The sequence below is a fragment of the Bactrocera oleae genome, chromosome 5, assembly GCF_042242935.1.
Source record: "Bactrocera oleae isolate idBacOlea1 chromosome 5, idBacOlea1, whole genome shotgun sequence".
Lineage (NCBI taxonomy): Eukaryota > Metazoa > Arthropoda > Insecta > Diptera > Tephritidae > Bactrocera > Bactrocera oleae.
The window spans coordinates 49627898-49643196 of record NC_091539.1 but is presented as its reverse complement, the minus strand read 5'-3'; the positions used below and the strand labels follow the sequence as shown (position 1 = coordinate 49643196).

General features: G+C 32.9%; 2 protein-coding genes and 1 long non-coding RNA gene across 3 annotated transcripts in view; 1 reads left to right on the top strand and 2 right to left on the bottom strand.

Moving 5' to 3' along the window:
- Positions 1–2641: 2641 nt before the first annotated feature.
- LOC106618367 (integrin beta-PS) overlaps positions 2642–15299 on the top strand; it is a 47030-nt gene continuing 34372 nt past the window's right edge. Inside the window, exon 1 of the mRNA XM_070110629.1 lies at positions 2642–2685. The gene's annotated coding sequence lies outside the window, so the exon portion shown is untranslated. The remainder of the gene's footprint in view (positions 2686–15299) is intronic.
- LOC138857554 (uncharacterized) lies at positions 7880–9444 on the bottom strand. The gene is made up of 3 exons (XR_011396673.1): positions 9302–9444; positions 8092–8570; positions 7880–8026 (listed from the first exon to the last, which is right to left on the bottom strand). It is a non-coding gene; the product is annotated as an uncharacterized lncRNA (long non-coding RNA).
- The window catches only part of LOC106618372 (dynein axonemal intermediate chain 4), a 95752-nt gene continuing 91633 nt past the window's right edge, over positions 11181–15299 (bottom strand). The window contains exon 5 of the transcript XR_011396729.1: positions 11181–11310. The gene's annotated coding sequence lies outside the window, so the exon portion shown is untranslated. The remainder of the gene's footprint in view (positions 11311–15299) is intronic.

Below are 15299 nucleotides of genomic sequence, written 5' to 3'. Positions count from 1 at the left end.
GACTACTACCCAAAAAGACCTACGTGTTATACAATTTTTACTATAATTTTCGGTTTTAGCAACACAAAATTAGCAAGCAACAGCCTCTAATATCACAGTCGCAAACTAGTGTTATGTATGTATATAAATTTTTAAAACATTTCAGGTAGTAGTTTTTTAGCAAAAATTGCACAAGAACCAGGGAAATGAACTTAGCGCTACTTGTATAACTTTTCTCAACATAATAATAAACTCAAAATTTTAAATAATCATTTATTATGTAATCGCTTATTTCAGTCAATATTTGTTAAGCAAATAATACTACAACTGTACTAATAAACATTTTACTACCATACATTATAACGGCAATTCTTCTGAAAAGCTCATAAGCAGGACAAAACGTTTGCACTTACAAACAAAATGAAAGTATTTATTCACTTACTTAATATTTACTTGGACCCTTAAATACTGAACTAGTTACTTATGCACTTTTCATTTGTTGGGTTTGGCGACCCGCGTTTGTGTTGTCAAGTGTCCAAATGACAAATGGCTTCCCATAATTCAAAGCGTGTAGCCTTTCATACTCTCGCAGCACGCAGAACTCATTTTCACTTCGCTCGTTTTGCGTAAGCAGATTTCTAGCGTATGTTTGTATGCATGTGTATATACTCGAGCACATTCGTCTTTTTGTAATTCTGAAACAATACTCCTTCACTAGTACCCGCTTCATTCGTTACTTCTGGGTATTGTGCGCCACTCTTCCAGTGCGTTTTACGCCGTCTGCATACGAAATCACATTTGTGTGCGTAAGGCATGTCCTGTTGTGTGTGCTCGTCGTTGCTAAGAAACGCATTTGTCAATTATTCGTTCGCTACAATGTGAATTATAGTTTTAGCACAAATACTCAATCATAAAATTTATGAATTTATTTTTAATTTTAATTGAATTTTAATTATTTGCTTGGCATTTAAATTTATGGGCACTTATACCATAAATCAGTTTGGCAGCAATGTTCACGGTATTTAAATGATCTCAAGAGTACAAGTATATTAAAAATATAAGATAAGGAAACTGAAACTTCTTGAAGCACAATCAAATGAAAAGGTTAACTATTGAATTTCAAGTAATTTGATGCAAAAACTTCTTTCCTAGCAGAAATATCTATAGTATTTAAACTGGCAATAAAAGCAATAATCTTAGCACGCATTGCGTCAGATAATGTGCTTAGAAGCAAGGAGGTAGTGGATATAATAACTGTCGAAAAGCGGCTGTATATATACTTTGATTCCAAGCCATAAGAGGGTGCCAGGAAAGGAAATAGCTGATATTTCCAAGAGTGTTATACGCTTGTCTATCGAACCAGCTCAGGAAATACGCAAGTCGTTAAAACCGATACATAACGAAATTTCCGAAAGGGCTGACGGACGGATTAGGGTGAGATGGAATGCCATAGGGGCATGCAGGATCTCCAATATCATGAAAGCGAGCGGCAGGAAATCACGCCAGCTTTATACTCACACTTTATTAGAAGCCTGTAGGCCGGTTGTTGGCCTAGTCACAGGTCCATTTATTGGCATTACATGCGAGCCGTATGGATTATTAATAACGATGACAAATTGTAGAAAGTGCTGGGAAGCAGCCATGAGTGAGAGACGCTATAACACCTCCTCAGCTTCTGTCGGGCTTTATCTAGAACTCGGCTTTGCTATCTAAGAGCGTCACAATTCAAGAGACTAGAGAAAGCATCAGTTAGATTTTAAATCTCTACTAAACTTCGCAAACAGCATTGACGTCCTGCACGACGTTAACTTCAGCTCGTATTAATATTGAACCTCCATCTGAGATTACAAAGGACCTGCGGGTTTATGTATGTCGTGGCAGTCAGCCAGTGTAACCTAACCTAACCTACGATACGCCATACATACACATACTTATGTATATTCAGCTAAATTGACTTAAATAAACATAGACATTTTGTCAGATCCTTTTCCGATAAAATTTTTTGGTTTTTATAAAATGGAAATGATTAGTGCACTAAAATCCTCTGACCACTTGTAGTCCATAGACACTAAAAACAAGAAAAAACCTTAACTGCGGCTGCACCTTCACAAACTTAGGTTTGCCTTACAAGAACTTGATTATTGTTCAGTTTGTATGTCAGCTATACGCTATAGTAGTTCGATATTGGCGGTTCTGACAAATGAGCAGCTTCTTGGGGAGAACAGGACTTGTGCGAAATTTCAGATAGATATCTCAAAAATTGAGGGGCTAGTTCGACTTAGCTCGTCGCACTGATCATTTATATTTATACTTTTTGGGGTCTCCGACGTTACCTGCTGGCTGTTACAAACTTCGTGACAAACTTAATATATCATAATCAGGGTATAACAAAATACATGTGACACTTATTAATTCCAAATCCAATAATTTAATGCATGGATACATAAACAGGAATAAGTTCTTAAATATTCTCAAACGTGAAGCTAGTTAACTCATCATTATCATTAGGTATTTTTTAAGCACAACCCAGGGTAGTTCTGAATTTTTGCGGTAGGGTTAAAAACAACTAGGTTTTCCTTTTGAACACATATCTATTCCCAGTGATATTATGTTCGCTTCTCACATGTAAACCATTCTCTATTTTTAGATGCCAGATGATTTGGATTTATTTTGAAATCAACTGACGGAGTTTTAAGGAACTGACTGGTAAGTCCAAATTCAATTCTAGCTTATAATTTAATTGAAACATTTTCTGCTTTAAATAAAATACATATGTACACATGTATAATTTAAAACACAAAAAGTTGGTTAATGTTTAAATGTATTGATTTTGTCAAAGCAAAACATCTCTGAAGGAAATGTACTGAACAGTTATACTGTGCAAATTTTCACTAGTAAATTAATTATAATATGTTCTAGTAAAGTAATATTTTTAAAGCAACTAAAGTTATCATTATTCGACATTTCTTCGACATGTTTTTTTAGTGTTTATGTGGGTATTTCTGTCCATTCTGCTTCTTAATGACTAACTACTTCCGTTAGTAGGTTCAATAATGACCAAGACCTTCGGTAGGTGGTTGTCTTTTAGTAAGTTTTTCGAGGAACATAATAGGTTTAATGTACTATATATGGTATCTCCCAAATTATTCTAGCTATAATACCCAAATTTGCACAGGACAAATCCTTTGGACATCTCTTACGATAATGTGAAAACAGTAGAAATTGGATGATATCTCCACTCCTCTTACAATAGTTATGTTAAAAACTTTTAAAAATGCAACACCCAACTTAGTCCTCTCTTACTTGTTTTTGTACAATTTGATACAAATAAACCAAGTAGTCATGCAAAAAATTGAGAGAATACATTCGTATTGTCTTAGTTAAGTTTTGTTGCGGTTTTACTGAAATTTTTGAACATTAGAAGCACAGTTTTAGAAATGTTGTTTTTTTTTTTAAAGTTGACAAAATTGAAATTAAGGCACAAATTATGCATTTCCTGCGTATTGGCTTATATCAGTGCCAATAAGCAAAGTTCAAAATAAAAATAAAGTCATTTGTTTTATATATCATAAATACTATTCGATTATGTACTATGCATAATATTATTCCTTGCTCTTTTAATGAGTCACTTTCACGCCGCTCGCTTTGCACCCGCACTCCTACTCAAGTAAGTGCAAAGTCCTCTGGCGCACAGCTATTTAGTATTCAACGCTAACAGGCAGCAGTACGAGCAGTTAAATGATTTTCCAACAACAACAAGCGCGTATGAAAACAATAAACAGAACATTGTAAGGCAAAACACACTAATTAATTGTGTATGAGATTCATAATTGTAATAGTGCGTAATTAACATACTTACTACGCATTACCTGTGCACACACACTCAGAAAATGGAAAGTGACATTTATACATGAGAATACGCTGTTGATAAATATATGATTACACGTATACACCAACACACTCAAACAATGCATACTAAGTCACAAGTATGCATATGAATGTTACGTATACGCCTAGTGCCACTCGTAAATGTGTGAATGTTACGTATACATGGCTTTGTACTGTTGTTCAGACTGCTAAGTTGTTACTGTTGTTTTCCACTGTGTCGACTTAGACAAAAAAAATTAAGCTTTCGTTTCCGCGTTTGCCTCATTATCAGCATGCGTAGCACACAGCCAAAACTCGCCGATGAAGGGTGGTTCGCATTTGAAGTTTTTTTTTAAAGCATAGTAAAGGAAGGAGTTTGTGAATAATTAAATGTGTTTTGTATAATAAATGATACTTTCTGCTGCAACTTAACCTCTTTATATTTAACGAAAATACCATTAAATTCGTACTACTTGCACATATGCTTACACTTTCGAAAGTAAATAAATTTTCCTTCCCTTGGTATAGTTTTAAAGATGCAAAACGCATTCTCAGTAGTTAAGCCCGACGTGACAATTTTTTGAGACTCCCAACTTTATCAGCTGCTATTTTTTGAAATTTTTAACCTTTTCTATTTTTTGATTTTTTCCTGTATTTTTGTAACTTCAATAAATCACTAATCAACAAATGGCTAGTAAAAATAATAATTACCTTGTTTTAACGACATTTAAAAATTACTAGAAATTCATGTCTCTAGACTAGAATAAAGACCTGAATAAATGTAATGGATGACAGTAAAACGAAATAGCATTTCTAAGCAAAGATTTGTTTCATTTCAATAGTATAATCGGCTTTCCATATTGACATTCAAGCTTTGTGATCTTTAAAAGTGGTAGCTTTGCTTGTTAAAGGGCACACCTAGTGTGAATTTTGGCAGGTCAAAAACGACAAAATTTTGGGCAAAACTCAACTTTGTTTAAGAACTCCGCCATTTTATCAAATTTTGATCTTTTTTTATCGTAGGTCATTGTACCGCGAATATCTACTAGTTTAACTAGAACTTTTTTTTAGGTTTCATCCACGGAGAAAGCCGGAATCACCACGGCAGTGGAAAAGCTGTTTTTTTTAGCGCTGTCGGAGATCGCGTATAACTCAAAAAATATTTAATTTTAAAATTTTTTTCAAAAATTTCACTGTTTATTCTTAAAACATGTATAAATATAGTATATACTCTAAAAATTTCTAAACAATTGATACAGTAGAAAACTTTAACTGTTCCACTACGTGTGCCCCTTAACATTTTCAATGATATGAGAATATGGGTTTTGTACTAAGCTCTTGGTACTTAGATTTCAATATCTTTTCGATTATAATGATAAACCCCCTGGTTTTCACTCACTGAGATGTAATTAAAATTATTCATGCTGTAGTTAGGTTCATGAACTATTAATACCAGCAGCGATAAATCAGGATGTGTCGTGTCTATGCTTGTATAAAATTCCGTAATTATACTTCTTTGGAATATTAAGCTGCGTCAGCGCCACAACAGAACGAATTGAGACATATGTTGGAACCCTTTAGCGTATTATTCTCAATCACGTCACGAACGTCACCACGTCAGAAGATCAGTTTTACAAAAAGTTGTAGTGATCAATCTATCCTTAGCATTAGCTGCTTTAGAACCCTTGCTGCCAAAATGGCCATTCACTTTCTCTAAGGATGGCTATTAACAATTTTCATAGCTTTTAACAGAAAATTATTTAAAAATGCAGTTTTCAGTGAAATAATTTATGGAATTTCAAATATTTTTTACTCTTCATCATCTTTGGATTTGACAAAGAATTCTTACGGTGTTTTCAAATGAAGAGGGGGGGTTACGCTTAGTTATTAGTCTTCTAAATGTGGATTTTCTAGTTTTTTGTGGTTAGGCATTATATTATATAAAAACACCGAAGTCCTTCGTAAAAAGGTGAGATATCTCCAGTTCAAATTATCTGAATTCTAAGAAAAAACGAAGTAAGAATACAAATAAAGAAGTTCCTAAACAAAAATTTGATTTTGAACGTCCAGTTTTTAGGACGGCTATAAATTATTGTGGTCTGATCTGAACAAGTTTGTAGCGTTGCCTTGGATAATAGTCCTTGCTAACTTTCGTGAAGATATCTCGTCAAATAAAAAAAATTTCCGTACAAGAACTTGATTTTAATCGTTCAGTTTGTTTTTGGCAGCTATAATGTTCCAATCTGAAAAAATTTCTTTAAATAACGTTACTTTTGGAAGTAATCTGTGTTCTAAATTTCATGAATATATATTTTCAAATAAAAAAGATTTTCATGCAAAAGTTTAATTTTGATACTGATACACAAGGTTTGAAACCTGAATTGATTATCCGAATGCAACTTGTTTTTGAACCAACCTGTATATTAGGCAGGTACATGTTTGGTGCCTACATATGGCAAGCGAACAATCTATGCGTTACTGCTTAGACACAGCGCTCTCGGCGTCATTAACTTAGCTCAGCTTTATGACGTGCCGCGTTATTATTATGCTCACATGTCTCAACAATTATACGCTTCCCTGCGAAAGCGTGAGCGTGTATATTATATGAATATAAGTAAATGTGTACGGATATGCGCACACATACAGCTACTCAACACAGAAGCGCCTGTGTTTATGCTTCGCATTGCCATAATTATTCGTTGGCGTTTATTAGCTTTGACACTTTGCCATTTACAGCTGTTGCTGTGTGTTACACATACACAAATACACGCACATCTACATATATACATATACAATATGTAGATGTGGAGTGTTGCTTGTAAAGTGTGACATGTAGCCACTTATAAAGTGGTCAAGGGGCAAAAGTTGTTATCTCCTCCGAAAATATAAACTCACCCTTTTGCTTTTTATATTATTCGCATTTAGAAATTAAATTTTTTTTAAATAATTCATAAAAAATTCGGTGCTACTCGTCTTCACCCTAATGCTATTTAAATCAAAAAGTGGAAAAAAATTATCGCTCCAAGGCTTTGATGCATGCAATGATAGTGCTAAAATCGTGTCCTGACACTTCTGACAACCTGACAACAAATGTCATTAATGATTAACTATGAAAAATAAAATATAAATGTAATAATGATGAAGTTAAAATCCTGTAAAGAGCAAACAACAGACACACATACACATACATAGGTACGGCAAAATAAACATGTGTTTACAAGCACAGCGATTACAAAAGCAACAAGCCATAACACTGCCAACGGTAAATCCGTTATGTAAGTTCAACAAAGCGTGCAAAAAAGTAGCAAAAACAAAAACAACGAGCAGCTATAGCCATAAAAATTCCAACACGCTTCGTTGCGGGCGAAAAAAGTATTTTCGCTGTGGGCACTGTTGCGTGTTGACTCGCCACTTTACTGTTACTTGGCCCTTTGTTGTTCTCAATGCACGTATCCTTTCAGCAAACTTTCACTTCATTTGAACTCCTTCGCTTTTCGTTTTTCTTTTTCTTTTCGGGCTTAAGGGTGTTTGAAGGAAATTAAGCAACTGTTGCTAATGTCGTAATCAGTTAAGGTCACAAACATTTTGATTTGATTTGGCGTGTTTTTTTCTTCCTTTGAACTTGCTTTCTTTACTGCAATTAGATTAGCTGCTTTCAAACGACACTTGACTACAAAAGCTGACAATGAAAAATTATTAAATTGTGCGCCTCTTGCGTTACGTACTAAATTTAGGATACAAAACTTAATCGACTTTGGATGGTATGATGAAAATTAAAATTTGTAAATAGATTTGTAAATTATGATGTTAAGTTTACTCAACATTTTGAACCCATCTCATAACCTACATCATATAACCTCCAAGCTCGTTTAATATATGGTACACTGCTTTTACTCCCTTTTCAAATTATTTAGCTCTCAATAATTTGATGTCCATTAAATGATTAATTTAATAATTCCTTATACTTACCATACTCCTGCGCAAACAGTGGCGCCATCTAGATGTTCACGTATGTAATTCTAACCATAAAATCTTTTAATTTATATTTTTATTTTTATAGAAATATTTCGTTCGATTCTGTGACAGTATTTTTTTTTACTTATGCTCGATTCCAACAGGTTCTAAATTATGAGCAGACGTCACAGAGTACACGCACCGACCGTTCGAAAGAGAGATAGAGCTGTAATATCAAAATCAGCTCCATAAAACATTTTGATGAACTATATTAAACTATTGGGTTCAGACCTATATTCGTGCACTGTTTTTTCACTGGTCTTTAACACGAGGCCGAGCGTTGTCATGATATGAACAAATTTTGCTTCGTGTCAAACCACGATTTGTTGTCAGTAGTGTTCCCTATTGAAGGTTTTACCCTGTTTTAGAAGCCTTTAATACAGCATGTCAATCTCAACAAATAACTTGGTGTAATGGATATTTGGCTTTGCCATTTGTTGCTTTTGAATTTTCTTGCTTTTGAATGTATACGACTGGTTTTAAACGTTTTGAAATGTCTGCTTGAGTGACTCCTTGTGTTTGGCAATAGTCTTCATCGAGAAATGCTTTCAGTTCCTCGTCTTTTTTGTTCGCCCAGGACATTATTCGTGTTCCAAGCCGAAATCACCACATTGAAATTATGCAAATCACTTTTGACACTTTTGACACGTTTGATTCTACTAGAGTTCATCAGAAACTTCCACCAAAATACTATGACTTTCGGCTGAGATCTACATTTTAAAGTCATGAAAACGAACTTACCACAAGAGCACTTCTTGAAGCACAATGTTGAATATATTTGAGTGAAAAAATTAATGTCGTTAATGCTTCTATGAATTTCCAACGAATGCTTCGAATATTGAAACAAATGGAATAATAATCAAATGAAGCCATATTATGGCAAACCGCACGTAGTATACCATATACCATAGTTACAGACCCAGTAAATCTACAATTGTTCTGGAATACTAGGTCTCCCGAAGACGGCTCGAACACAAAAATGGCATAAATTTGCAAAATCAAATTGACTAAAACACATTTTCTATTAACCATGTAATTGAATTCAACTAGCAAAGTTTGTTGTTGCTGTCAAATTAAAATTTCCTTTCGAGCTCAAACGTTACAAATAGGAATGTGGCGAGTCGAATACGCTCGTATCTACTTTAAGATTGGAATTTCACTTAAAAAGGATACAATGTAGTGTATTGGGGAAAAATGCTATTTTTGGTAAATATTAAATAAATATTTACTCGGAAACTTACTTAAAAAAAAATATAGATTTATGCCATACAAAAAGTGTTTTAGCTCGTAAATTACGAATCCATGTTTAATAGTAATCATATTATTGAAACGTTAAACTTATGCTTAATCATAATATGGGTTTTTTGAAATTTCGTTATGACTCGTAGTAGAACTGCCGAAATGATTTTATGTGGTACCCAAGAGGATTTCAAATATTTACCTCGTTGTGCTGAAGGAGTCTTTTCTTTGTTTTCGATTGGTGAAACTTGACTAACGTATTTGAGAAATTTTAATTTAAAATAAATTTAACACAAATTTAAACGAATAATTCGTCATCTTTTATGTATACTCCAAATTTCATTTATTTCTTATTGACTTAATTTTCAAAACTAATAAATAAAATCCGTTCGTTCGACTTCCATGAAAGTCAGCATTTTCTTCCAATTTTTCCAAATTAAAAATACAAACTTTTGCCACTAATTTTTGCTCTTGTTGTTTGTGTAATTTGTTATCGATAATTATTTTAGTTTGTTGCCATGTGGTTTTGGCACAGCTTGCATCGTCTTTCACTGTCTTCACTAAACTTTGGCGAACAATGTAATGAAATTTTATATCCTCGGGCAATTTGTTGCTTGTTGAGTTTCTTGTTGCGAATCTTACACTTTTTATATCCATTTTTCATAATTCGCAAACAATTACTATACTTATGTAATGGAACGAGTTATTTTGTAATTAAATTGGTGTGTTTGTTACTGGTTGTGGGGAGAAGTTGTCGAGTTTAAAACGATAAAAAAAAAAATTGGAAAGGTCCGAAAGTTTTGATTTAATATACTTGAAAGTATAAAATAAATGATGGTTGGTTGAAACCATAACGTCTTCAACAGATAAATATTACCAAATTGTTGTTGTTTGGATATTCAGCGAGTAGTCTCATGTCTGCGTTGCTTGAAAGGAGGCTGTCCTAACTAGTAAAATAATAATTGAAAAACACTAATTAATCCGTTCAGCAATCTTGCTTCTAAATCTGTGCATATTTTCGTTTCGACACCGCGGTGTTTAAACAATAGATGGAGTATTGTTTCTGCATGCCAAAATTGGACTTGTACTATCAAGCAGCTTAGGGCAGTGACAAACGTTCCGAAAAACAGTGCAAACAGCAACGAAACAACATCGTGCATAATTGTGCTGCACAGGAAAATGTGCCCTGCGCGAAATTATTTATATAATATAATAAACGTTTCTTGGTATTATTTATTATATTTATAATATATTATATTATCTTTGGCAAGGTTTTCATGGTTTCTTTCAATCGTAAAATATGTGAAATGAATAAAGAAGCACTTAAATTCTTGCTTTAAGGAAGAATGAAAAGAAAATTTCAAAACATAAGGTTACAAAGGTCTCACTGGGTGCCTGGCCGACCTCTGCTATTGTGAAGTTTTTTTATACTTTTATGACGGTTTTAATACGTCAGAGTAAATATCGGTATGACCCTCTTATTCGATATAAAAAAAATTAGTTTACAATTACACTCACAGCAATTGGATTTTGACTTATATAATTAAATACATGTATGTGTACATAGTCCTGTGCTTGATTCTGTTTGTTCTTTAACTACTTTACTTTAACACTTACATCAATGAATAAATAAATGCACACAAGATTAGTACTGATGCTTTTGAATTTCTTTGAAATGTTTTTGTTATGTCAATTCCAAGTTCTGTTTGTTTGCATATGCGTTTATATTTATATGATATTAGTCTGCTCGCTTTTGGAACTTTTTATTTAGATTGCAAAGAATAAGAAATATGAGCCTAATTCAGTCCATTTGCAAGACTTTTATTATTACCATTATTTAAAGACGACGCCTGCCGATCTTAATTATTTACATTCTTTTTGATATTTTCATCTTTATCAAATTGGCAACTTGACTCAGCAATTTTTTGAACTTCTATCCTCATTGAATGCTTTATGTCGGAAAGAAAGTTGATTACTCAATAGAATAAACTGCATTAGGTACTTTTTGAAACTCTTTGTTATTTTTTTCCATATTAAAAAGTGGATCTAAAAAGTTGTATCAGCATAAAAAAAATGTACCTCCGATTAAAAGATAATGTTCTTATTGTTGTTGTGACCTAGAATATTCCATTGATAATTTTTACGAGAATGCTGCCGTTCGCTGTCCTTGGCTGGATTAAAATCGTGGTCCGTTCCGATATGTAGAATCGACTAAAAAACAAAGATAATGTATAAATTTAATATTAATATTGATTTCTCTTCCGGTTAAAAATTATCCGCTTTCTCTTTTTTATTTTTTTGTATGTAAATAGCTCGTAAAAGAATTGCGAAAAAATAAATTTTCTGCTCTACTTATATGCTAATTTTGAGGGATTTAATGCAACAATGACACCATGAAAAGCAAAGCAATAGAAAGAAGAATTTCTTTGAGAAAACTCTCTTTTGATATTCTGATTTAAATTTTGTAAATATTAAATTTTTTTTATATAAAACCTAATATTACTGACATCGCCAAATTAATTGTTATAAGAATATAAATGTTTAAACATATTTTTAACTTGTTTGCGCCACAAACATAATCAACCATACCTATGTATGTATATATTATATATACAAACTCACAATTTGACCCAATGACTGCTGTCGAATATAGTTTAAGGAAATAAACTCTTACATCCATATATGAAAGTAAGTTTTCACACTCTTGCAATCACTTGTTGTTTCATGACACTCTTCTACTATTGTATGCCCATCGATCTTTACCCACCGCTTTGTGTATAGCAAAAATTGACTTTTATTCCATTTTAGTCTTCAGGCGACTGACAGGTTAATGCGTGTGATTACCTGTCAATATGCCAATCACCGGGCGTGAGACGTAACCCACATCGAGGCCACGACCAGCTGTCAATCAAGTTAACACATACTTTCTTAAAGTAAAATAAGTTTCGTGGTTTAATTTCTTCCCTTTATAAATTGGCCTATTTGTTGGCGGGTGTATGTTTGAAAGAAAAGCACCTGGTGGCTAGAGACGGTGCGAAAAGTGTTCAAATTGATTAAAATTTTTGCTCAGTGAAATTACTGGTGATGTACGTGGGTAGAAAAAAAAACATTGTAAATTTTTATATAGTATTTGGATTATGCATGATTACAATAGTTTTCTGACATAAAAATGTTCGAAATTGACAAAATTAAACTATTGCGATCCGCAAATCTTTCAAATACTTTTCAAAAAAGAAATTTTATCATTATGCATAACTTTTATATAGAAACTGAAGGGTATTTTCCAGACTGTGCTTTGATGCATACACGTGGAATGTGTAATGCCTCGAGAAAAAATGAAGAAAACTCTTTAGTTTATTAGAGGAATTCTTTAATCGGTTTTGAGTATAATATAGTGAGCTTTGGAAGTCAGTCAATCTTATGAAATTTATTTAAGCTAGTTATACTCAAAACTTCTCTAACGGATGTCTGAATATGGACTGTATGTTTTCCGATAGTCTCAATTAGTAGTCACCTACCCCATTTATATTCTTAGTTGAAAATCGTTTTCACTTTACGTTATGGTTAGTTTGTTTAATGGCAAAGATGAATGCATCAAAGACTAAATATATTGTGATCTTCAAATAAATAAAGTTGTGGTTCCTCTAATGCTTTAAATTTTTTTCGAGAATTTCTGTCGATCACTTCTTTCAGTTTCAGTTTCAGTTGGTGGAAGATTACTTTCAAGAACATTTCTGAGGTAATTATGGCTTGATCAGGGTATATTAAGTTTGCCACCTAGTTTGTAACACCTAGAAGAAGACCCAATAACATCTCGGTATATGTATAAATGATACGTGACAAGCTGAGTCTTCTGTCTGACGACTTTTTTCTTTGACAATATATTTTCACGATTTTCAACTTTGTTACAATCTCCGAACAAATTTTAAAAGTCGGACCACCATAGCATAAAACCATAGGTACCAATGGATCAAAATCAAGATAAAAGTCTTCAAAAAATATAATTTGCCTTATTATATAACTTTAATCCGTTCTGAAAGTTGTTTATATCTAGAGAAAACCAGAAAAAACGGTTTCTTTTTGATGCAAACTGTTGGCCGGTTACGTTTTCAGATTTCGTTGAACTTATTGTTGCTATAAGAAAAGGATTTGTGAAGGGTAAACGTTGTTATAACATACCTCACCTTAAACAGCATATTTCTTCATCTTTTCCAACACCTTCTTGACCCACAAATTTCTCTTTGCATTTTTTCAATTATCTACCAAATTGCTTTGCATAAATGTCTTAGCATCTCAAATGCTGCATTTCAAACTTAAGTTTCTGAGAAAATTTAAAATTCATCCACAAAGTAAGTGAGAAAATTAGCTATGAATAAGAAAAGTGTTGCTTAACATCTACATTTAATTAAAAAGATGACTTTAGCGCTCTGGAAAGATTAAGCTGTTGCTTGAAAATTCTTGTGCTTGCATTAAAATGCAACAACAAATTAGACGTACGTTGACGTATATTTTAATTTCAGATCATTTATTTTTAATGAAGTAGAGAAAGCACAGCAATAGCGAAGACATGGAAGATTCAAACGTACGTTTTTTAAATTTATGCAACCTATGTTTTTTGTTAATTATTTTCGGATGTAGAGATATGCACTGAAAAATTTTAATTTTTAATAACTAAAATCGAGCGAATGTATCCAATGGTTACGCTGAGACGTTCGCAAAAGTTTTCGATGCAAAACCAGACCAGTCTTACCTCTTCTCACTTAAACATCTCATCTAGAATAGGGTTATAGCCAAGCAATACTTTTAATGTAAGATAAATAAAATAAAGAGCACAGATTCTCTGTTAATGTCATGTCCAATTTTTATTGGACTTAGATTGGTTATCTACTATAAGAAATTTAAAATTTTTTGGTAGCTGCGAAAAGTACCGTATTTACGTAATTCACGTTTGAATTAGAAAAGAAAAATGTGTATCGAGCTTAATCGCGATATCCTTTTTCGATTCAAGTCATTCTGGCTAAGCTAATCTGAATAATTAATTTCCTTAACACTCTGTTAACTACATACATAAGTATACCGTTATGTTTAGACATTTTTTTTCTCGCTAAAGAAATTTTAAATTCCCTGAGTAGCACGCTGGGCTTTTAAGTAGGTATGTAAAAATAGTGATCAATAATAGGAAAAACGTTTATTATGAAACTATCCATCTGCAATCGCAGTAAATTTAATTTCGGTTTTAATTTAAGAGGCACCCACAGTGTCCTTGTTGTAGTAGAAGCAAAGGACTTTGAGTCCTAATTAAAAAGTCGACGACTCGTACTGATTTCCTTGGTGGTACAAAAATTAGTCATTCAATATGTTAGCTGCTATGTCACAATACCAAAACCAGAAATAGGATACAAAGTGTTTGGTAAGAGTTTGTTTTCTTTGTATCTATGTCAAGTTGGGCTAGTTGGACTATAGTTCGAAATTTTCCCAACCAACTGAGAAGTGTAATATTTTTCTTTTTATTTTAAAATTGCAACTTTTCTGACCTTTCCTCTTGTTTCTTCTCTATAAAAAGCTCAACCTTGCGTTATTCTAAATATCTCTTTATATCACGACCAGAGATGACAGTCGAAGACTAGGAGAAAGCATCTGAAAATGTCTAAGACCGCACTGCGCAAGGAGAGTGACAGCTTCTTGAGGCAGTCACTGCCTCAATGCTCACTATTAAAGCCTATAAAAACATATTTTAAAAGTAGTATTTACTAAGACCTATAATGATTTTTATGAGAAATTCTCAAACTTTAAACAAATCTAATAGAGTCTCTGACCAGATCTTTTAGACAAGTGCATACTTCTTAGATTCTTTGTGTTTTCTCTCGTATTTGCCTAATATGAAACATATTCATGAAAGCAAAGCGATAGCAATGTGTCAATCAAATGATAATAATTTCACAAGAAGTGCAAATAACGGAGAAAAAGGTATTACAATAAAACATTACCACTGTACAAAACAATAAAATACTCGTATGAAAGAATACTTGCTCAAAAAGAATCGAATACGAGTACATTGTTGCTACTCAATGTATCATACTCGAATCGTATCACAAAGTCAAACATTCAAACAAGTTGATTCAGAGTTTATTACAAGAACAGACATGAGCAGCTGTCCTAACAGAGTGACCAATGGTTCTCAAATAGTGTGCAATGCTGAA